General features: G+C 38.8%; 1 long non-coding RNA gene across 3 annotated transcripts; it reads left to right on the forward strand.

Annotated features, from left to right (window-relative positions):
• Positions 1-16,073: 16,073 nt before the first annotated feature.
• Positions 16,074-22,891, forward strand: LOC116782888. 3 transcript variants are annotated; one of them, XR_004355399.1, is made up of 3 exons: positions 16,074-16,161; positions 20,495-20,630; positions 22,572-22,891. It is a non-coding gene; the product is annotated as an uncharacterized LOC116782888 (long non-coding RNA). The 3 variants fall into 3 exon arrangements; XR_004355397.1 differs by lacking the exon at positions 22,572-22,891 and adding an exon at positions 21,203-21,257; XR_004355398.1 differs by lacking the exons at positions 16,074-16,161; positions 22,572-22,891 and adding exons at positions 16,364-16,401; positions 21,203-21,257.
• Positions 22,892-23,405: the final 514 nt, after the last annotated feature.

The following is a 23,405-nucleotide window of genomic DNA, read 5'->3' on the forward strand; positions in this document are numbered from 1 at the left end:
GACATGAAAGCCTTGGAAACCTTGAGGCCTGAAACTATTGGTTCTGTGTTGCTGAAAAATACATTTTTTGTTTGTTAAACACGGGCCTTTGGACTTTCCCTTTCACAGGAGCTGCAAGATTTCTATAATTTGTCGCCAAGCAAACAACAAAGTGCTATGAAAGGAATTTGATGCTGAATGCATACCTTGCTCCTAACAATTAATTAGGAGGAAGAAAACAGCATGTCATTACCCTAGATTGTACCTTGTCTCTAAGCCACAGCACACATCCAGGCTGTGAATACATATAACTCTACCTCTTCTGACCCAAACCATTAACCAAAATTCAGTTCTTGTGCAGTTTCCATCAGGTAAATAAATTTATGAGGAGCCTCTTTGATACAGTCCTTCTTTCTGCTACAGAAAAAAGAGGTACAACCTCACTGTAGAAGTTAGAAAGACAGGAGGAAGAAGAAGCAAATGCAGAAGGTTTTCTTCCCCAGTACAAGGTGCTCTCCATTTTAATTAAAAAAATATTTTTGTAGTCTTTTTTCTCAGGTTGAGAGTACTTTTTTGGCCATTTTCATGTCTTTCTCACTGCTGTTTCTGGTCCTGTTTACTGGCTGGCTGATGTCAAAGCCCTGACCTGGTGGTTTTTAACAGGCTCCTGAGAAATCGCTTTAATTCCATAGGCAGAGAATAGCTTCAAGAAGTTCAATTAAACAGTGGTTTTCTAATCATCATCAAAGCAACAAAGAAGAGGCCATTTAATTGTTTGTTTATTTATTTAGGTACAAGTAACTAAAAACTGTGACTGACAAATTCAGCCAAGGAGTAAGGTGTGTGGTTTTGTCTATCAGGCTATTAGCTGCAGGACAGTATTATAATGGTAGTTGGTAAAAAAAGACTGTATTCCTCTCCTGACAAAAAGTGTGTAATATCAATCCTACGCTTTAAGTGTAGCTCTGTAGACTGGAGTTCCTCTTGACAAAAGGTTAGTTTAGTTTGCAACAAAGTCTTTGATCCATCATGATTTGAGGTGTCACTAAAGATTAAAACTCCTAAATTTATTCAGGTAGTAATTTGACTTTAATTTTTGCCTACAAAGATGAAAGAGTGAATTCTCTTTTAAAATGAAGAAGGTTAGAGAAAGAGGTAAATCATTACCAATAATTTCTGACTTGAATGTGGGTTTGGGGGTTTTTTCCAATTAATAAGTCTTCCTGTAAAAAAAAAAAAAGACATAAATTTTAGTATTTAATGTTAGAGATGAGCACAAGCACTGAAGAAACCAGAGCAAATCTAAGACCTGAGCTGCTGTCAATGAAGCTGTAGTGATTAATCTCATATTCTCAGAATTCTGTTATCAAACCACAACTCGATTGCCTCCAACACTTCTTTGTACTGAGTTATCGGGTCTGTCTGCATGACAAATGATTGCTGTGCCAGATGTTTGATCAACCCTCCTTTACCAAAGGCAGGAAGCAAATCAGAGGAAAGAGGTAATGTTTCTGTAGAAACTGCTACCGATAAGCAACAGTTCACCACCTTATCGAGTGGCATTTGTCCCTCTAAGTCAAGCCATTTCAGAAGAATACAGGAGAAAGCTGTCGGGTAGTGCAGCTACATGAATCGGAAAATTAATTACTTTGCATCAGAGGCTATTTTCAACCAAATTGTAACAAGACAGGGCCAACTCCCTGCATCTCAGAACTGTGCTGCCTGTTCGGATACTCTAATTGACTCATTAAGTTTCACCACACAGGGCTTGTCATCAATTCCAGAGAGACATTAGTGAGAGCACCTGAGTGATGATCCTCTCCCAAAACATGATGAAGGGCAATGCGCTCACCACAAGCGCTCCCTTCTTAGCACTGCACCAGGGTGAGGACAAAATGGCAAAGCGTTTACAGGCTGCAGAAACACTCACAGTTCAAAAAAGACATTTTCTGTCCTCCCCAGGAAAAGACAGATGCTTAGATTGACAGCATTGCATAGGATTCCTATTTGATTATACCAAGATACAGTTAGATGAAATGCCTTACCAGGAAATTTGCTTAGAGTAGACCTAGCTTCAAACATAAGTCATTGGTGACACAACACTGATTCCCTACAGGCTGTTGAAGCAAGATGGAACACTCTTTGTAAAGTGGTACTGAGGACAGGCAACTATTCCAAACACTAAGAAGACCTTGGAAGCATTCAGGAAAAAAATAGCGGTCGAGGATTAATTTTGATCAGATCTGGACTTTCTTTTATTTGTAAGACACAAAGGACAGGAATGTGAGTGGAGTCTCACCATACCACAGGGGGTTTAAGGAGACATCCTGCTGTGAGAGATTTATACCTCCCCATACAGAGGAAAGGTGATTACAGCTGTTCTGTGCTTGCCTGAGTTGAGCAATCAGTGAATAAGATTAGCTCTGACTGCTATTGTAGAGAGAGGGAGAAAGAGAGAGAGAGAGAGAGAGATTGGACCCTTCTCCACCCTTATTTCTCAGCTATGTCTGGGGTAGTTACTTCCACTCTAGGTTTCCTACTGAACAAGCAGACTTTTCTTTCTTGGGTTTGTGGGAAGTGACTTCTTGATAGCCCTGTATGAAGATTTATGTTTTCTCTCCTTGTTTCATTTTTTTCCCAAAGTAATCCCTACTGGAAATTCCAATTAGTTGAGGATGTACCTATCCAAATTAAAATAATTTTCTATACCTTTTGATCTGGCAGATCTCAAAATCCTTTCCACACCAAAGAAGGGACTTTAAGATTGTATCTAAGTTTGTCAATATTTTAATTTTCCATCCATTATCACTTCGCTGCAGTACAAAACATCAGGGAAAATATAGTTCTTTCTCTGAGATATCTGACATGGAAAGGTATGTGACAGATTGGGCATTTAACACTGGTCTTCCAGAAAGTGGTACAAGCAGTCTTTCTCCATGGATTTTGTAATGCTAAGCAGATATATTTCTTTTTCTGGAGGCAAAGGTGAAGGATGTTGCTGTTGATGAAAGACAGGTTGTTATGGATCATCTGCTACATTGATGCTGACCAGTGGAAACTTCAGAGACTGCAGCAGCCACTGTTTTGTTAATTTACATCTCCCATGATGCCATCACATGTGGATCTCCGTTCCTGTATGCTACGGATTGAATACTTAAGTTTCTGAGCTCTGCTTTTGTACATTTAAAGCAGAATCAAACTGAAAGCTCCTTTCACTTTGCATTAAACATACAAAATAATTTATAGTGCTATATATATATATATACCCAGATACATAATAGTGTCACAGTGTAACAAAGCAGGGTATATTTTCTTTGCAGCATGTAAAAGAATGTTGCATATGAAACTGGAAAACCACTACCATCTCAAGTCATCTAATTTACTTCATTTCCCTCTATCTACAACAAGGCAGCTCATGTCCCACATGATGTGTGTAGGGTACATATTTCTGCTCAGTCAGGCTTGAGGTTGATGCAGTATCTTTCATTTTTTCCAAACAAATGAGATTACTTAAATGCAAATGAGAGAACCAGCTACCCAGCTGGGTCTGTGAGCATCCTATGGCTTTGGCAGTTCTGTATCAATGAGTATTGTACATATGCTGATACAAGGTTTTGGTCTGATAAACTTGCAAAAATCAATATAACATTTTTCATTTTTCCTTTTGAAGTTCCCAGGCTACTAAAAACATATTGCTTTGACAGTATTCCGCTGGCACTTTAGAATAAATTTTTGATTTACGGTCATATAGATTTGATCACATGGCTTTCAGGCAGCTAGCAATATCTGGGCATTAACATTTGTGTTCAAATGACCAGAGAAAAGTTCTTTCTAATATTGATTGTTTATATTAATAAGGCTGCTCGTGTATTATCTGATGACTTTCAGGAGAGTGATGAGGAACGTGGTATAGTACAGGAAAATCATAGGACTCTTCTAAGAAAATGCATATCAAAAAACCCCATGAAAAGCAGTATTCTGGAAGAGAGAAGCAAGCTATTTGCAGCAGGAGAAACAAGCATACTAATGTCCCTTGAAATAGATTGGCCAATTTATTTTTTATGAGGAACGTGAAAATATATATATATATGTATGTCCAGATATGCATTTATTTGATTAAACAAATAAATATGAAAGTTTTCTAAATTGCTGGGTACTTAGAGGTGAAAAGCTTAGAGTTTCTTAAGTCTGCTTATGCAGCCCAACATGTTGACACACTGCATATCTTATGGAACCCTCATTCAGCATCCTGAGCTAGCAATAAATTACTGAACAGGTTGCCCAGAGAAGATGGGGATGCTCCATCCCTGGAAATGTTCAAGGCCAGGTTGGATGGGACTCTGAGCAACCTGGTCTAGTGGAATGTGTCCCTGTCCATGGAAAGGGGCTTGGAACTGAATGATCTTTAAGGTCCCTTCCAATCCAAACCATTCTATGATTCCATGATTAGAATAAACATATGGGGTGAGATTTTTTCATAGCAGAACATAAAGAGTGTTATGTTCTCATCTCTGTGCCTATCTCATAAGGGATAAAATTCTGCAACAGTCCTGCATATGCAACTTTGCATTGTAGCAAATGCTGTAGAAATTGTTGGTTTTAGCCTGAGAGTGCCTTAGCTCTGTTTGCAGTATCTGGCGCTACCCTTATCTCAGCTCCATGACCTCTTTAGACATGGAAATGCTGCAGCAGATACCACTTTTCTTTGGAAAGAGTTTCTAGGGAGAACCAGATGCAAACAAGTATGAAGTCAGCTTGCTGAGAAGGAGCGAAAAACATGAGAGCAGCATTACTTCAAAAGCATTCTGTCAACACACTATCCCAGTAAGTCTAGCCTGTTGACAGAGAGAAAATCCCTCTCAGTTTACAGGCAATTGAACAATTATTTTTCAAAAACTGACAAACTACTGAACTGCATGATGTTCTGAAAGAAATAAACAGCACTAACCCAAGTTAGGTTACCCAGCTCAATCCAGAATGTTAAATATTTTGGGTTCTGACCAGAAATCAAGGTTTGTTGTGTCTTATGAAAGTTTTTTATATGGCAGTAAATATCTTAGAAATTAAAGTGTGATCTTTGCATCTGAATTTATTGACTGCTGAGACTGGATACTGAAACCCACAGAATCACACTTTAGAGGACTTGGCCAGTATAACAAAAAGATTTTGGCTTCTGGTATGACATACTATGTATATAAAAGTAGTTTTTAGCTAATGACTTGTAGATGTATTTTATTATACAGTTTTCCATATCTGACCTAGCTACAAGACCAGTTCAGTTTCTAGCCTTTGTGAAAGAATTTAGAAACACTTTCAGTCAAGCCAGTATGAAAAGTCTTGCCTCCCTGACTGAGGCAATACTGGAAAATCAGTCAAAGTGCGGGTTTAAAATATCAGTTAAAAAAAAGGTGTTGATTTTTCAAAAATGCCTTGCATGAAAGTCCACTTGAGAAACAGTGTCAACACAGATTTTTTTTGTTCCAAGGGTTCTGGGAAAGATATACCCTGTAAAACCAAGAGTAAAGCATCCTCTGATAAATCCTTTTATATCAACCTGTTGAAGTGCTTTTTGAATCCAGAAGGTGTCTCTTGCATCCAGAGTTGATGGTGTTAGTGCTCAAAAACCAGAATACCATGCAGTATCAAAAGGAGGACTCAGTATATGGCACACATTTCCATGTGAGGTCACCTTAAGTCTCTCATTAGACGCACATGATGTCCAGCTGGAAGTTTGATCTGCTGGCACTGTGTGAGTTTAGAAAGATAGAAAAAAAGAGCAAGTTAAGGAAAGATGTTAAAAAAAGCCCAACAAACATAAAAGAAACAACAATGTGAAATTTAGCTGATAAACAATAATATTTCTAATATAATTCAGTTTGGAATAAACTACTGAACTCTTATGTTGAAGGCTTTGAAAAGTGAAAAGCAGTGGGTCAAAACATTACCCTTTTATAGCTGCTTCTCTTAGTTTGTGTTTTAAAATATTCTCGCTCGTATTTTTTTTAGTCTTTTTTTTTTTAAACAAACTTTTTGCAAGTGAAAATTCTACTCAAAAACTCTTAATAGCCCTGTCAGTGCAGTGCTAGCTCCAGAGTTTGGCACCCTTGGCAATAAGGATGAATATGAAAACAGGGTCCTCACTATGGGCTACTTCTGTCTCTTAGTGAGATTTGAGAGGTTGAGAAGGGTTCCTAAGAGTATTAGGGATACATGAAAGAAGCAAGACAGAGGATTAGCTGGAGAGAATGGAAGGATAAGGTTTGTCAAGTAATGAAGCAGATGAATCTCAAGAAGACTGCAGAGCTACATATAATTCTGACAGGGAAGGGCAGAAGCAGGAATTTAAGAAGTGAGTCACCATTTCCCCCCTCCCAGCCCAGCTGATAAACCAAAAAAATGAGCAGCTTGAAAATTAAAGCATGCTGCCAAGGACCAGAACTCGGAACAACTTGTAGGCTTTATATAAATCTTCTTAAGACCTTAGCAGAGAGTAGAACTTAAAAGACTGGAAATATATGTGAGGATGTTTTTTTCCCCCTTGCTTAGATTCTGAGCTCCTTCAGGCTCAAAAGACTTAACTTTTCAAGGAGAGTATTGGGCAAATGGACAGGTATGAAAATGATCATAACATCTAGCATCCTTTAAAAAACACTAAGTGTTCAAAAGTAATGAATATGCCTTAAGTTGTAGTGAGTTAGGATGTTTATTAGTTAATATGTTAGACATTTGTCTGCTATAACTTTTTTCTGCTTTTTGTAATACTGCTACGACAATCCTCTGATGGCATAATCAAAGGCAGAAAGGTGTGAGAAAGAAGAATTTTTTTTCAAGTATGAAAACAGCAAACTCAGTGTGAAAGTCAAAATAATTTCTAGCATTATTACCTTCAAATATTCCTTGCTCCTTGATATGAGAAAGGTAAGCTGTGTTCTGATAGATCCACTTATTGTAAAGGAATTCTGATAGACCCACTTATTGTAAAGGAACAAACACTCCATCATAGTTAAAAGGAGGAGCAGCCCCCAGCTACTCTAGCACCCCCTGGGAGTATGCTCAGAAACCAGCACCCTCACTCACAGCACAGCTCTCTCAAAGCCTATCACATGAAGACAGAATTCAGCCCATGATCTATTGTAAATTTTACAATTAATATCACCTATGTGTGTATGTGTCTTCACATGTATGAAAAAGGGAGAATGAACTACCTTCCATCATTAACAGCAACTTCAAGTTAGAGAATGGTTGTTTTTATCCTCAAAGGCTTTTCCTATTTGAAACTTGACTCCTGAGATTTAACTCGAGGTTTAACCTTGGAAACAGCACTGGGGAGTGCCGATGTTCTGCCTCTTTTAAACACCAAAAGGTTGAAGCTTGGGAGATTATGAGAGCAACTGTTTCTTGCCTCATCCCACAAAATCATGTTCTGAACCTTACCAAGGTGAAAATTGTAAAATTTTTTTTCGGGGGACTCATCAGCATCAGAAGAAAAGAAGGGAAGGGATAGAAAAAGGCTTTGGCTTCACAGGGCAATTCTGACACCTCCCTCCAGCTCCAAGTTGTCTCAGACTTCATATGATGCAGATTAATCTCGTGACAAAATGCAATGAAGAAGCCTGCCAAATCAGTAAGATTCATAGAAATAACATTTCCTTATACTGAAGTAATGGTCATATTTTTTACAAACCTAGCTGTTGAACAGGGAGCCCTGAGCACATAAAGATATCAGAGGGCTCCAGAGCTCCTGCATCAGAGAGAAGACACATACATTCTCCCTGTTTTAACTGCAGTACCATGAAGGAAAGAGCCAAGCTGGTGTTTGAAGAAAACATTTTGGAGACTTTACAAAACCTCACTTTGCATGGCTTTGTTTATGATGGTGTCTCTTACATTCTGTATTGTCATTAAGAAAACTGTGCTTCCCTTGGAAAAGACAATGGGAAATGAGACAGCAAGCTCTGAAAAGAATTGTTGTTTCCCACTTCTTCATTGAGCAGTGCTCTGTTCAACCAAGGATCACATTTCTGTGACTCTCTTCCTTATGGTATTAAATTCTTCTAGTTCAGTAATACAGTGAAAAAAGAGTGAAGCAGAAACCTAAAACTGACAGCTATTTGGATGCTTCTGGCTGAGAATATTGCCTTCAATAACCCCCTTCAAGCTCTTATGTTGCTGACCTGCGAACCATTCCTCTGATTTCCACTGACTAGTTTTTTCTACTTATAGATCTGTTTTCCAAATTCAGTAAGTTGTTATCATTGGAAACTTATGTAGTCTTTTCTATGATACTGCTGGTGCAGTAATACAAACATAATACAATGGAATCTTTTGAAATTAACAGTTGATGAATAACCATTACATCCTGTATTAATTCATAGACAATATTGAAGGAGTGGGGGAAAACACAGGTTCTTCTTTTATAAAGAAATTAGAAAATATTTGTAACAAAACTGTACAGTACCATGTTTGTTTTAGTTCCTCTGCCCTTTCTCTATTTTGTATTTGTTTCAACTACCACCAATCAGCATATGACTCACATTCTCACCCACCTATTTGCAAGATATGTAAGAAATAGAACATTTTTTAATAAAAAGGAGGAATGGGAATGAATACTGCTTTGTAGTAAGATGGTGGGAAGGTAAGAAAGGCTTCAGAAATTAAATTGCTCTCTCAGGTTTCAACTCAGGTTTCTTCCTAAAGTCCTGAAAACATAGTCCAGACCTACCAGTGAAGAGGTTAGAAGTGACCTAATACTTTCTAGGTCGGTTTTCCTAAAGAAAATTCCCTATGAACATTAGGGCAATGTGGGTATGTACTGGTAACAACTGAAAGCTCACAATAAGTTCAGACAAATAAGGAAAGATACAACCTTCTAAAAATTCTCTTGAAAAGAGATACTCCTGTATGATAGTATTTTTACTTTTGGCTCTCTGGAGCTTTGAGTAGCAAACACCATCTGCTAAGGGCATAAATAGAGCAGTGAAATAAAACTGTACCTGGAAAACAAAGCCATCTTCTGTAGTTCTGCATGTCTTCAAACAGCTTCTCTGATGCTTTCAGTTTCTCCTTAAAATAATTTCCATAATAATTCCATGCAAAAACTGACTGCTCACAGTCATTCTCCCACTACCTCTTACTTATCACTTAACTAAGTAAAATGAACTTATGTGTTGTGGTTTTTTCCCTGGGGTGTTACAAATCATCAGAGTGGTAGATAGCCTGTACTTTTTTGGCTGCATGCTTTCCCTCTCTTCTGGAAAAAGGTACTTTCTGAGGTAAAGTAGAAAATATTCCATGATTGACCTTCCTTATTTTATCTATACTTATAGAGGTAAAATTTAACAAATGGCAACTACAAGATATGTTTCTTATACCTAAGGCAAATAACATAGAAGTTGTCAGAGAATTAAATGTTTCCTTTATGTTAAGAATAGAAAACTGGTTGTCAGTTGCTCACTGACCTGTGATAATTTAACTGGCATATAGTGATCCTTGTGCCTCAAAGGGTTATTCTTGAATGCCACATTAAATTGCTGTGGCAAACTACAGATAGTCTAGAAATGCCCCAAAGCCTGCTGTGTACACTACTCCAAACATACACAGTACTACTCACTCAAAGTTACACCAAACTCAAAAGGCCAGTCTGATCCACTCTTTTCCTTTCCTTGCCCTTTATAATACTCTCTGATGCCTTTTTAGTCTACTGATTGTTTTCTTGGCACACTTTTCCCCTTCCCTGTTATTCTCCAATACTGTTTTCTTACCGGTAATACCTGAAGTGACACTCAGCAGCAGTGCTTTGGAAGGATGTGTTGGTTTTCCCTTAGCAGAGATTTTGAGACTTTTTTCTTTTTACTTCTCTTTCCTTCCTCTTCTCTCCCCCTTCACTGACCCTGTTCATCCACTCATCATTGATTTCAGTCTGAGAAGGAAATCCATAAGATAACATGATCTCCTATATTCTCTTCCTGAATCCTGTCTGTAACAGCAAGCACTAGCTAGTTGGAAAACAATGTTATAACCCTACTTTTCTCAAATTCTTTGTCTTTGATCTTCACTAGTTACAGAAGTCTGAGACATGCTGTAAGCTAATGTTGCCATGGTGTTGTCTTAAATTGGGTCTGGCGTCCTCCCAAGGAGGTGCATGAGCAGCTCTTTTCACAAAGTTTGAAGTTGCACAATTGACATTTTTCTCCCTCATGGCCATATCAAATGAGTAGAGAAGAACATCCAAACCATCAGACAGATTTCATTGAGCAGGGGTCAGTCCAACATCTGCCTTGTGTCCACTGTGCCTGGATAAACACTGATATATTCAGCACTGATGTATTCTGATGTTGCCATTATCAGTTCTTGTATTTTACAAACAAAGAGCTCATAGATGAGAATCCAGGGATTAGCTGGACATATGGGTTTGTTTTTTCTTTTTGATGCAGGTGGTTAATCCTCCTGCAGGTAGTTCTGAATTTTTTATTTAGCTGATCCTTTTCATCTTAACCAACACATATTTTCCCAAAATCTTGTTCATCATCCCTTCCCTGGAATTACAAAATTTCTGCATAGTTTTAGACAGAACTATTTGAAAAAGAAATTGTTTTAATGAAAGTACTCTAATTGTTTAAAACACTTTTAGAGAGTGCTTACTTTTTTTGGCAAAGTTTTCAAAAGTAAAATTTTCAAAAAATGTTGTAGGCATTTTAGTTTCATGACAGAAGTCAAGATTTTCAATCCTATTTTCTGAAAATAAGGAGTGTTTCACTTAGCACTTCTATAAAGCTTTATTTTAATGGAAAAAGCTCTAGGTAGTAGTCCTTGTTAAAATATGTCAAAATAAAAATCTAGCAAAGACAAGATAATAGCCAAAACTTTGCTGTATAATATTATCTATTCCCTCATGGCATATGCGTTAAAATATCTGCCTATTTTTGTTATTCAATATAATTATGCAATAGCTTCCTAGGAAATGTTTTTCACTGAGTAAATTGCTATGGAAAGCAATTGTTGGCTATCACCAGCACTTCTGTCCTCAGTACTGTTTTATATTCTTGTCTACAAACAGAATTTGTAACTGAAATAATGTAAGGGTATCTTCTCATGGAAAAACATGTACTAATCCAAGAACTGAAAAAATGGCAGACTTATGGTATTATTTTTGACTTCTGCTGTTTTAGCTTTTGACCCTTGTGTTTAAATATTAGCTGACTTACCTGATGATAGTGATTTCAGGCTTAGCAAAAATAGAGAATGGTTTTAATAGGATCTGAATGTTTAAACTTTTTTTTTTAATATAGGTGTATCTGCATATTTCCATATTAAGGAAAGTAAAGATTTAAAAATTCTGAGGGCTGTAAACAGCACTTTGAAAGCTACTGGTAGGGAATATGATATACCTGCAAACTTCATCTCTCCATTTTTATTGATAAGGAGATAGATGAGACTGAAACACTACAAATCTTGCAGGCTTTTGATGATTTTTACTGATGTCAGAAGTTATGTTAATTTTGCATTAGCTCATTTCTAGCTTTTGTGCACTTCAGTATCATCACTGAACACTGTTGCCAGAGGAAACTGGCAGCAAACATGATCTCACCTATCTTCCATCTCTGCCATAGTATCTCTTCTGTATGGTTTTGATTTTGGGCTTTCTTTGAGCATTTTGGAAAGCTAGCTAATTGAGGGGTAGTCTGCAAGCCAACCATTGGGCTGGGTATGAGCACTCAGAATTTAATTAAGGAGTTTCCCAAATCATCCACCTCTTAAGGCAGGTGTCAATCCCAGAGAAGAGGGACTCACTCCCATTGATTTTGCTGCAGTCCCTGCTGGGTTAAGCAGCTACATTCAGCAGGAACTGCATTTCCCCAAAGAGAGGGAAGTACAACCTTCTGTGCAGCTGTTTTCCATTGGCTTTTTTGACAAATTTAAGTTCTTACATAAAAATAAAACAGAAATTGTGGCAGTTGTCTATGCAGTGCAGAGAATTGGTGGGGAGTGGGGGTATGTTTATCATGTTCAGATTCAGAGCAGAACTTGTTTTGAAGCCTTCAGCAATGGAAAAAACAAGACAGAAACTTTGCAGACGGACTATTGAAGGAAAACAAGAGAAAATGCATGGAGAAGTGTTTGCTTAATAGCTTATAATGAAATGAGATATGAAACCTGTTCACATGTACAAATAGGCTTGAAATAGGATGGCTGCTGATGGACATCTCTTCTTCCTTGAGGCCCTCAGCACAAAAAGGTTGAACTGCTTTATACATTTAACTTTTCAGATGGCAAGTATACAGAAATGAAACCAAACCAAAAGAATAAAAGGATTAAGTGGCATTATCGAATTACTTATTGTTAGTTTCCCAGAATCTTTTAATCTTTCTACAACTTGCATTGCCTGATAACATAATACTGTAATTCCAGAGCTGAAAATGCCTTTAGTAAGTTTTAAAACGTTTTGTTGTTTTACAAATCAAAAATGCAGCAGTGTACTAGGTGTAGGTGGCAAGGTGCAGGCAGTGAGGGATGTGGCCACTGCTGATGTGGCCTCTGTGAGAAGAGACCAGGGGCTGCACTGGGTCAGAGAAAGTTCCAATCAGCTCCAAATGGAAGGAACCACCTTTTACTTCTCATGGAATTACAGTTAAAGAGACAAAAGTTTGCTAATGGATCTATGACTTTAAAGGAAGTAAAAACAAGGACACATCTGCAAAAAGGTATTCAAACTGTGATAGAATTTTGAGTGATCCACGAGTGACGGTTGTCTGGCTGCAGCTCTGTAGCAGTTCTTGCAATATTTCATTTGGAAATAGAAAGAAAAAAGCTCGTCCTTAATTCTAATTATCTGGTTTTCTTCATTTCTGGTTTCTCACAATACAAATCTGACCAACTGAAAAGTGGCATTGAAAAAGTTTGCTTCTCATAATTCATTCAAATCACTGCTTTCTTGTTACCTCACTGTGTGATCTTTTGCAAAATTAATGCTGCACATTAACACCTACATAAAGAAACTTCTATCTACTTAAAAAAGACTCAAGAACTCTATTCACTCATTATTACAAGGGGAAAATCAAACAATCACAAACTATTGGTACTTATTCTACTTCCATTTCCCCAAATCTACCTGAGACATTTCTAGCCAAATTTTTCAATCATCTGAAGAACTCCCAGTTCTGGTTCCAGGAATGATTATCTGCACTAATTAGCATTGTAAATTTAAACACAACTTTTCAAACCCCAAAGCTTTGTTCTGATTGTAATTTTTTGTTCAAAATTCACAGTTGCATTTTAATTTCTGTATATCTGGTTTTAATCACTTACATTAAGCTTAGATATTCAGTTCAGCAGATAAAAAATGCTCACCCTTAAAATCAGAGCTATTTCAAATTCTCCCAAAAGGAAAATTGCAAACAGGTTTAAAAGTCCAACTCTGTATTTTTTGATTCCTGCAAGTATCTTTGACCAAGTTTAGTGGAGCTCCTCATAGAACTAAGAATCTCTTGAGTTGAATATTACAGGTCACAATGATGAAAGATTATTTAAAATGTAGGTTAGGAATTTGAAAAATTTTCCAAACTGCATATTTGGGAAGCAGATGATACATTTTAAACTGTGTTATCTGTGTTACTTCTTGGAGTTAAAAATGTGTTAAAAATTTGAGAGCCGAAAAATACCTAGTCCATGTCACTTTTTATTATGAAGGACTTTTAAATATTTTTAATTAAAATCGAACATTATTCAGTACATCAGCAATAATTAGGCTGCAGTTATAAAAGGAATCTGTTATGTAGTCCACAAAAAAAACCTATTTTGAACATGTGGGAAATATAATGAACTCTACAGAGCAAGGTAGTCTCAACTACAGTGTTTAATCACATAGTCTTTCCAAGAGGACTATTTTGTTGTTATACATTTACTCTTTTTTTTAACTTTTTTTTTCCTTTGGTAGACATTTATCTGTGTCAACAGCTGAGTTAAAGGTGGCATGGAATTTTGTCTTTTTTATTGGGCTGAAATTTTGGTGATGCTCCCTGGTTTATGGGGGAGTTAGTTATGTGGTCTTTAGAAGCATAGAATCATTAGGGTGGGAAAAAAAAAATTCAAGATCACCTAGTCCAACCTTCAACTGAACACCACCACGTCAAGCAAACCACAGCACCAAGTGCCACACCCAGTAATGTCTTGAACAGTTCCAGGGATGGTGACTCCATCACTTCCCTGGACAGTCTGTTCCAATGTTTAACTACCCTTTCAGTGAAGAAATTCTTCCTGATGTCCAACCTGAATGTCCCTGGTGCAGCTTGAGTCCATTTCCTCTTGTCCTGTTGCTGATTGCCTGGGAGAAAAGACCAGCTCGCTCAGCTGCTCCTCACTGGACTTATTCTCTAGACCCTTCATCAACTCCATTGCCCTTCTCTGGTCTCCTTCCAGCACCTTGTGAGGAACTGGATTTTTTAATTGCCTTAAAACTTTGCTACCGTGGCAAGCTGTGCAAAGAAGCCTCCTGCTAGGAGACTGAAGATAAAGGCTGAGGGAAAAGGAGGGCATAGCCCACAAACTCATCTTCCTGGAGGCCAGGGGCCAGTCTCTGGGGGTGTGATGCTTATCTCCCAAGAGCCAGGCCGTGCCAAAGGGGGCCCTCTGTGCACACAACCACAACTAAGCCTGAGAAGGCCTCACTCTTGGCAGAGGTGACTCTGAAGGGCCCCCCACCCCCAGCCTAAATATTCAAAAAACCAGCACCTCCAGCCTCTGAGCCATTTCTACAAAACCAGCACGACTCTGCAGAACTAGCACACACACACACTCTGGGAAAGTACCGGGAGGGTTTCTGAGGGTATATAAATCTATCACACTTTATGTTTCATGGGCTTCTTTCCCCCACCACTTCTCGACAGACCAAGACAACAGTGACAACAACCGAGTTCACTGGAGACCTCTGGATGGTAAATATACACCCTTGTTCTTTCTTTCTTTCTTTCTCTGTTTTCCCTTACACATTTTATTGGGTGATATCTTTATGCTTTTATATTCCCATATTTCTATAGATAATAACAACCTAACTGGCTACATACCTGTTTTGCTTTGCAATGAGATTGTTCTAAAATATACCATATATATATGTATATATATATTTGTAAACACTGATTATCTAGTGTTGATTTACATTAATCCACCCCAAGGGATTTATTAGCAAAAAAACCCAAAAGTTACTTTTGCCTTGGTCTTGCTGGCCACACTGTTTTTCATACAGGCTAGGCTCAGAATAAGATATCAGATATCTTATTTAGCTCCAGAATAAGATACCTATCAAAAAGAGTTTCTGTTCTGTGTCTGCACAGTGTTACACCCCTTGCTTTGCTTTGTGTCTCTTCTGAAGCAATTGCCTTCTACTGCTCCACACCTTTCCTATGGAAATCTAGACAGAATGATAAGTAGGATTTTCTGCATGCCCTGGTCTTACCCCAGTGTGGACACAGGGTCTTTTCAGGACACAAAAGCTCCCATGTGCTTTGTGCTCACCACTCTGGATATAGCCTTGGGTATCTAAGTACTGCAGATAAGTGCCGAGACCTTGAATTTGATTTGATATTCTGTGGGAAGGAATTGTAAAGAGCAAAGGATGAGCTTAATGTGCTCCCAGTAGCAGTGCTGCTGAGGAGACGTGTGGCTGCATTCTCTATTAGCTGGAGTTTCCCAAGTGTTCTGCTGCTTGAGAGAAAAAAAATCAAGGCCTCAAAGAAATAATATCCTTTTAGGAAGTGTTCATACAGGCACATTGCAGCTGTACAGCCAGAAGACATGATCAAGGGGAAATTTCTCATATTTTTCCATTAGGCACAATTCTTTTCTGCTGAAGTTTCATCTTTTTAATTTAACCTTGTATTATTTGACTTCAAAAGATGTAGTGACTAAACACACTATGTTTTCTGTTTAGCAGCTCTAATTTTTTCTAGGTAAATCTTTGGAATCAAGAGAAGCAAGCTGAAGTGTCTGATGAGTTTAATAGGTAAGGTTGTGGGTGGTTGTTTGTATCTGAGAGTGATGTCACTGCTGCCTGTGTCGTCGTTTTGCGGTGTGTGCTCCTTGGAGAGCTACAAATGGAAACACACACACTGCCCAGCAGGATCACAAGGAACAAGGTATGAATGTCAGAGGAGCTGAATGAGGGCCCTTCACAGAGTCGTGATATATTAGGTAACTTCTCATTTTCACTATTATTTTCACAGATTCTTGACAGAAAAACACACATATCCATAGAAGTAGAGTCTTACCAAAGTCATTCCAGCAGCCAGTATTTCCTTCTGTGTTTTATTTCTTCTGACAGCAAAGTAAAAATCCAAACTGCATTATGTCATAAGAGTGCAGTCAGCCCTGCTGTCAGCACATTGGAGGAAGGGAGGAAGGGAGTGCAGCAGAGAACGGGGAAAATTGTTGGTAATTTGAGTTATAAAGTTCTGTCATATGTAGCATGTATACACCAAATCAATACTTTTTCTACATTTAAAAGCATAGAACAAGTTCTTTTCAAGGTACAGAAATATAAACTTTGAGTTACTGTACTTGTTATCTCCAACCAAGATGGAAAATATGTTGGAGATCAAATACAAATTGTAATTAATAGTCTGGAAACAAACAAACAAACAAACAAACAAGCAAAATCCCAGAGTTATCATTCTTACAGGCCAGAAATTTCTGAATTCAGATTTATGATTGCCTTTGGGTTAGGGAAAAAACCAGCACTCCCTAACTAATGTAATGTTGCTGTTCAGCCTGTCATAGCTCACTACATTGACCAGCAGGCTGTTTGCTATGAACTTGTGGCCTATTAAGCTCAGAAATCTAGAGTTTTATCTACCAGGTGACAAATGGTAATGGAAAGGAAGAATATCAGAGACAGCCCTCAGAAGAAAAGCAGCTGACAGAGAGAGCTGAGGCAGCACTGACATGTTGGCAAACATACACTTGCAGTGAAAGTGAATTTAGGAACTGAACTGCAAAATTCTTCACTCATTCCTCAAACATGTCGTAGAAGTATAATTCAGCTCAATAATGTGGGTTTCTTTTCTTTTGCAGTCTTCCTCAGTCTATAGAGAACAGATTTTAGAACACCATTCTTTTTCTTACAGTTTCTAATTTTGCTTTCTATTATAGAAAATCAAAATACTGTCTTGTTTCTACCACTCACACAATCCTGAAATGCTGCGTACATCCATTAATCCTACCATCATGGTCATGTCTCAGTTTTGTGTTTAGAAGGAAGGTATTACTAAATTCATATTCCTCACAGAAGCATTTTTAGTTTACCTTCATTCTCCCTTGACACTTACCTACACATTTTCTTCAAGTTCCTTTGAGTTTTTCCAGCTTCTCACTGAGATCACTTAAAGATAGGTAGAGATGAAACATACTCTGTTATCAAATAATTCTCCATAATAAAATAATCCAGAATAGTCGTATAGAGATTGACTTCTGTCAGTCAGAAGATCATGAGGTGATTGAAAAATGAGAGGATACATGGTAAAAATAATAATAATAATAATGAAAGATAGAGTTCTGAGGTAATGAAAACTCATGCTTATGCTATTTGGTATTCACTGCCTTAGCTCACACTTCTGCTCTGTGCTGTCAGCCAGCAGCTCCTCTACTCAAAGGTTTCCTTTCTTCCCCAGCTGTGCATCTGTGAAAAGTTCTCCACTCTGTAGCATTTTCATTAATCTCAGCATTAATTTTGTAGCACTAAAAAGTTCATAATATGAAAAGGGAAGAATCTAGTAATAATGTTTTTTTAAAAATCTTGAATATCGGCGAGGCTCAAGCTTCTCACAGACGAAAGTACTTTTTAAGGGAGCTCCAGAGCTATGTGACTATGTATTATTTTTTGCCACGGATTCCAGGGCGACACCTGCAGTTAGAATGACTCCCACACACTACAAAAGTAAAAAGAAAAGTAGAAAGGTTTTGTTCGTGTATGTTTTTGATTGTGTGGTGCGGCTGGTAGCTTCAAGGAATGATGGAGAGAGAGGATGGGATCCCATCATGGCCTGGACATAATGATGGTGGTGTTACCTAGTAGGAGTGGCCCAAGTAAAAGCTGAGTAGAGACATATGTCACTATTTGTAGAAATGTATGTAAAGAGACAGTGAGGAAAAAATGTTTTCCACGTAATTTAAAAAAATAGCATTCTATAATTGATCCTTGTGGGCCCTTTCCAACTCAGAATACTCTGTGATTTCTGTGGCATTAAACTCTAATTCTAGATAATTAAAGGCAAAAGACAATATTTTGAGAACTTATCCATAGTGCATGTGTGTGAAGATGCAATAAAATGAGAAGTAGTTTACTAGAAAAAGAGAATACTATTTCTGTTGATCATAATTTGGTTACAATTACTGCAACCTGCCACATTTCTATGTTATAATTTCATATATGACAGTAAGGACAAAGAAACATGTTGCCCTTAAACTGTATTTTTGTATCACTTTCATTGCAATTCACTTTTTCTCTGTGGTAGCCAATTAGACATCAGAAGGTACATTCTCTTCACTGTCATCTTCTGCACAGAGCCTTAGGAGGAGCTTTTCTTTTGAAAAACACAGTGGAGAGACAGGCTACACTGTTTGGGGTATTTTCACTATAGAAAGCCATGGACTTTTTTCATCCCTTTCCTGGAAATAATCTGCATTATTTGAGAAAACACTTTTAATGGCAATACTTCACAAAAACAAATGCACACTTTCTAGTTCAGTAAAACCAGCACAAAATTGATTACAGTGTTGGAAGATGACATAGCATTTCCTCCCTCCTGTTTCTCTATAAATATCATGCTGAAGTGTTCAGGATCTAAGGTAACTGAGTAGATGGTAAGTGAATCTGATTGCACTATGATGGGGGGAATAACCAGAAATTCTGATAATCTCTGGCTTCAAAGATTTCAGGGATCCTCTTTTTGTTGTTTGTTTGTTTAATGTGTGTGTGTTTTGTTTTGTTTTTCTCTTCTTTGTGTCCGTCCTTGTAGCCTTTTTATTTAGGGATAAGGAGAAACTGTGTTACCTATTAGCACAAGGCAGAGCTCCATCTTCTGTGCTAGTACTTGCTGTTTGTGCTGTTAATAGACCAAAAGGAGGCACTTTGTTGCCAGAGTTCAGGTTTTTATCATGAGTTCTGTGACATTTCTTGTTTCTACTTCAAAGTGCCTCCCTGTGAAGAGGGAGCTTTGTGGGACAGGACTGTATCAATTTGTCAGGCGTGGGTGGTGGCTCTGTGGCAGGCTGGTGGCAGGAGCAGTGATGCCCTGTGATGTACACCAGCCCCAGAAATTTCAGCCTCTGACCTATGGAAATGAATTAGTAATTTTCCACCACAAGGCAATGCTGTGACTCCTTCTGCCCGGAGCAGCTGTTGAGAGGTATATCAGAGCCTAAGGCTCTTCAAAGCCTGGGAACTCCTCCCTTATTACTATGCCTGAGACTCCCGACCTTATTAATGCCTTCAGGGTGTGAGCCCAAATCCCTCAAGCAGAGGTGGCTGCCCAGAGGCACTGACTGTTGCTGCAGTCACCGGAGCCTTACATGTACTTAATCTGGGCTGTTTGCTCATATCCACCTAAGAAATATTTTTATTAATAAAGTCATATGAATAGAGGAATAAAGAACGACGTTGACATTCAAATGAACAACATAACATAAAGGCAACTTCTCCCATCCCTCTAAGTAGATTGCGTTAGTGAGAATTTATGGCAGTACAGGTTTCTGTTGTATTACAACAAGCATTAGTATGAGTGCCTGCATGCTGAACATTTGTAAAATAACAACATCTTCAAGGGTGCACCATTATACTCTAAGTGCCAGCATTATTTCAGAAACTGTATTGCTTTTAACATTTTCATTGTGCACAGAAGTCATAATGAGACACAATGCTATGTTTGCTAATATGTCTCATCTGTATTTTCACAGAGCAGAATTCTCAATATTTACAGCAACAAGTGCTTATGATCAGGAATTTTGCTTTGACAATGCAAATCCCCTAAATAAGGTTGAAAGATGCTTTAATTCAACGCCTGGGAGTAAAATTACGTTGTCTCATAGCCTTAGCTTTTTTTCTGCCTTACACGAATCTACAAAATATCTGGTTTTACCTTCCTGCACTTGTTTCTCTGATCCCTGTCTAAAAAAATGACTAACCCAACAGAACACCTCACCAGCGTGGCAGTGAAAAGGTTGGTGCCTATTCATGGAAAACGCCTGAAAGCTCTAACTGTCCAAAAGTGCATTGAGTATCAGATTTGTAATCCTGCTCTGCTGACAGCTTAACTGTTTCTTCTGAAAAGGCGCTTGCAGCACAGGAGAAGGAAAAGGCCTCACAACAATCTGCACAATCCCACGTTATTTACTACCTATCTGTGTAGCACAGCTTCAGCTGGCAGAAAGAGTTAGGGCTGAGAAAGAGAGAGATGCGTACCACTGCTTTGAGAAATGTAAATAAGATTAGAGCTGCCAGTCCCTGCTGAGAGGTAAATTTCTTTTCCAGGAGCTGAACAACACCTTTTTTTTTTTGAGACAGAATCTTTGTTCATGGGAACTGCTAGTCTGCATCCATCTGCCACACTTAAACTCTGGACCTTGTGAATAATCACTGCTCATTGAGTGCAGCTGAGGCAAAATAGGTAATGTCTTCCTGTTCTACGTGTCTGGGAGCTAATCTTCCTTTGGCAGTGAACTTGTGGTCTGTCAACCTGAGTTCCTTTTCATTTATATACATATTTTGCTCCGTGCAGATGAAGCAAAGAGAGAAGCACAGGGGGGAATTCAAGGAGTAAACAAACTGTACCAAACAGCTGGGGTGATCAGCTTGTGAATCTAGATAAAAGATATCATCTGCTACAGCTCACCTGGTGCACTATTGCTGTTCCTGCATTGCTGGCAGAATTCACAAACCAGGTGTTGGACATGCCCATACAATCTGGGTGGGAGGAATGTTTGAGTTGATAGAGCTATTGCGACTGGCCCACTGCAGGAATTATCTATTTGAGGATGTGATTTCATATTTCAAAATTTACTATGCCTACCCATGGCCATACTCCAGTATGCTTTACAAGTGGTTAATGTTAAAAGCTGCTCAGACTTCAGCTAGATCAGAAAATTCTTGGCCAAGGGTGTAACATAGTAGTTCTCTGGTAAATGCAAGTTTTTCTGGTTTGGGTTTTAATGCAGGGCGTACTTTCCTTTATTTTCACAGAAGAACAACATGTTTTCAAGCAGTCTTAGAGATTACCACACTCCTAAAATGCAACATCATTCTGAGGGTGTTAAGCTGAATCTGATATATGTAATAAATAGGCTTAGTTTGATGACATTTAAAGAAGATAGTGTGTCTCTTTTCAGGCTTTTTGGGAAAAGAGGGTTTGTAATGGCCTTTCAAGATGTATGTTTGAGGAAAGTTTCTATTTAAAAGTCAAACATGCCTAACATTTTACATAATCAAGTCTGACTTACAAATACTTCAATTATCAATCAACACAATGAGAATATATACTCTCCAGCCTGTCAAATAACCGGCCTTTACCACAGAAGCAGATATCAAAGGAATGGAGAGAAAATAAATAATGGTTGTTATAAATATTCTCTACTGGTAACCCTTCTTTTTTTTTTTTAATTCTTGAGCCCTTGGGAAAACTGATAAATGATGAAACTTTGCAGCTACTTCCACCTCACTGGTGTCAAGTACCCTAGTCAGAGCTTGCCACCTCTCCTGCTGCAGCGGGCCACATAGTTTGGCTATGAATCCTTGGAAAACCCTCTTTCCATGTGTCTAACCATATGCCCAGAGTCATTGTTGCACAGTCCTGGCTGCATGCACTCACGCTGTCACATAGCTGGATATGCTTTTTCACATGGCCAGATGCAAATCTCTCTCTCCTTGTGCTTCAGTTCACAGTGTAATCCTTGGCACAGTGTAATCCTGTGTCATCATCACTGTGTTAGTGCTGTTAGACAAGCTGCCTCCTCTCTGGAAAGGGGTCTGAGACTCTGGAGCCTCATTACAGTGCCACACTCAAGGTAGCTCAAAAAAGCCATCAGGCCAGTAGGATGTTGAGCAACCAGAATAACTCTCATAGTCTGAAACCTACTTCCCACCTTCTTGCTAGGACAGCTGTCCTAGGGAGTGTGTGTCACTTCAGCCACTCTCCTAGCTACCATTTTCTGGAGCCAGGGCTTCCCTTGTAATTCAGCTTGGGATGAACCTTCTACTCAGATTTTTAAAGATGCAGAGCAGTGTGCTCCAGAGAAAACTCACTTTCTGCCTAAGGGCATGAAAATGTTGCCATTAACTTCTGTCTGTATTCCAATTATTTATAAAAGATTAGATTTAAGATAACAGCTTCTGAGAAGTATTTGAGTTGCTCACACTGATGAAAATCACTTCCTACAGTAATGTTGTGATGAGTCTCCAACTTTCCACACTCAGTGGGTGTTCCCTAGGTCATAAATATCACCGGCCCTGAGCAAATTATGTTTTTATTCTTCTCAGGGTGACTGAGATATAAGATGTATTTTTCTCTTCAGAGAATTTCTATGTATTCACGTGTGAAATACTTGTCCAACAGGCATACAGCTCTGCAAACTTGTGCATAACCATCAGGTCGTGCCTTAGGCCATTGAAACCAAGGGGTTAATCTTTCCTCCGCGGTGAGTCACACAATGTCCCCGCGTCCTCCGGGAAGTTAAACTCGCTTGACAGCGCTAAGGAGCTGCAGAACAAGCATCATTCCCTTTCGGCGCCCAACAAGAAATCTCACCTCGATGGAGAAACCTGTGCCTGAGCCGAGACCTGCCACTCGGCACCCACCCTCGCCTCCCACCCCCGGCTGCCTTCCTTGGGGCCGGTAAAATACTCCAAAAATCCATGGGAGAAGGAAGCAGCTCCCTGCCCATCTTCCGCCGCCCCGGGCTGTCGCTTTAGGTGCCGGGAAGGACCTGCCCCCGCGCGCATCTCCCGCCAGGTGGTGCAAGAAACCAAGATTAGACTTTCCCGATATCCCCGTGTTTGGGTGGTTTGGGGTTGTTCGTGTTCCTGGTTGTTTGGTTTTGGTTTTGGGGTTTTTTTCTTTTTTTTTTTTTCTTTTTTTCCTCCCCCCTAAGCCTTAATTTTGCCGTTCTTCAAACCGAAGTTTCAAGACAATGATTAGCAAAAAGGAAAAGCCGATATTTTCTTACTTGGACGCCCCCGAGAGCGGATGATGCTCTCTGCAGTTTTCAGTCTGCCAGCGATAAAGGTTGGTGGGAGGGGGTGAAGGTGGGGAACAGAATGAGCTGCATAAATCCTCCTTCTGCATGCATAACGATTATAGCAGGAAAATAAAATTTAAAAATTTAAAAAGGCGGATCACTCTTTTGCATTAGTGGGGGGAAAAAAGAAGTTTGGAAAATCTATTCCTATA

Source organism: Chiroxiphia lanceolata, chromosome 2 (genome assembly GCF_009829145.1).
Source record: "Chiroxiphia lanceolata isolate bChiLan1 chromosome 2, bChiLan1.pri, whole genome shotgun sequence".
NCBI lineage: Eukaryota > Metazoa > Chordata > Aves > Passeriformes > Pipridae > Chiroxiphia > Chiroxiphia lanceolata.